The sequence below is a fragment of the Neophocaena asiaeorientalis genome, unplaced genomic scaffold, assembly GCF_003031525.2.
Source record: "Neophocaena asiaeorientalis asiaeorientalis breed wild unplaced genomic scaffold, Neophocaena_asiaeorientalis_V1.1 scaffold474, whole genome shotgun sequence".
In the NCBI taxonomy this organism is placed as follows: Eukaryota; Metazoa; Chordata; class Mammalia; order Artiodactyla; family Phocoenidae; genus Neophocaena; species Neophocaena asiaeorientalis.
The window spans coordinates 806,586-807,935 of record NW_020175391.1 but is presented as its reverse complement, the minus strand read 5'-3'; positions in this window follow the sequence as shown (position 1 = coordinate 807,935).

Here is a 1,350-nt window from a genome sequence, read left to right as displayed (position 1 = left end):
TACCACATTAACAATGTAAGGGAGAAAAATAATAATCACTAAGATACAGAACGGGTGTTTGAAAAAATTCACCATCGATTTACCATTTTTTAAAACTTAAGCATAATAGTATAGAAGAGAACAGACCTAAGCTGCTTACGGGTAGTTTCAAAAACAAAACCAAAAGAAACACACAAAAAACCTTCAGCGAACATTATAGCTGATGATAAAATACTGGCTTTCCCCCCTCCCCCAACCCTTACCAATCAGGAACCATCAGGAATCAGACAAATAGGCCTCACTCTGACCACATCTTTTCACCACTGCGATGGAGATATTAGCCAGTGAGGAAAGGCAAGAAAAAAAAAAAGAAACAGTATAAGATGTGAAGATGACCAAAAAACAAATAACCCAATCAAAATATGGGCAGAAGACCTAAATAGACATTACTCCAAAGAAGATATACAGATGGCCAAGAGGCACATGAAAAGATGCTCAACATCGCTAATTATTAGAGAAATGCAAATCAAAACTACAATGAGATATCACCTCACACCAGGCAGAATGACCATTATCAAAAAATCTACAAACAATAAATGCTGGAGAGGGTGTAGAGAAAAGGGAACCCTCTTGCACTGTTGGTGGGAATGTAAATTGATACAGCCACTATGGAGAACACTATGAAGGTTCCTTAAAAAACTAAAATTAGAGCTACTATATCATCTAGCAATCCCATCCTGGGCATATATCTGGAGAAAAACATGGTTCAAAAGGATACATGCACCCCAGTGTTCATTGCAGCATTATTTACAATTGCCAAAATATGGAAGCAACCTGTGTCCATCAACAGATGAATGGATAAAGATGTGGTACATATGTACAATGGAATATTACTCAGCTATTAAAAAGAATGAAATAATGCCATTTGCAGCAACATGGATGGACCTGGAGATCATCATACTAAATGAAGTAAGTCAGATAGGAAGACAAATATCATATGATATCGCTTATATGCAGAATCTTTAAAAAAAGGTACAAATGAACTTATTTACAAAACAGAAACAGACTCATAGACTTAGAGAATGAAATTATGGTTACCGGGGGGAAGGGGGGGGAGGGATAGATTGGGAGTTTGGGATCGACATGTATACACTTGAAAAAAGAAGTAAAGATGAAAAATGAATACTATAATTATTTACATATATGAAGATAAATTACTAGAATTATTAAGAGAACTGAGTTTATCTGGTATATATAAAATTTAAAAATCAGAGGAACTGAGCTAAATTAAGGGTTTAAGAAGAAAAGGTATTTAAAACGTTATAAATATTCAACAATTGTAGCATGCAGTTCAATCACATGCACTGGGGA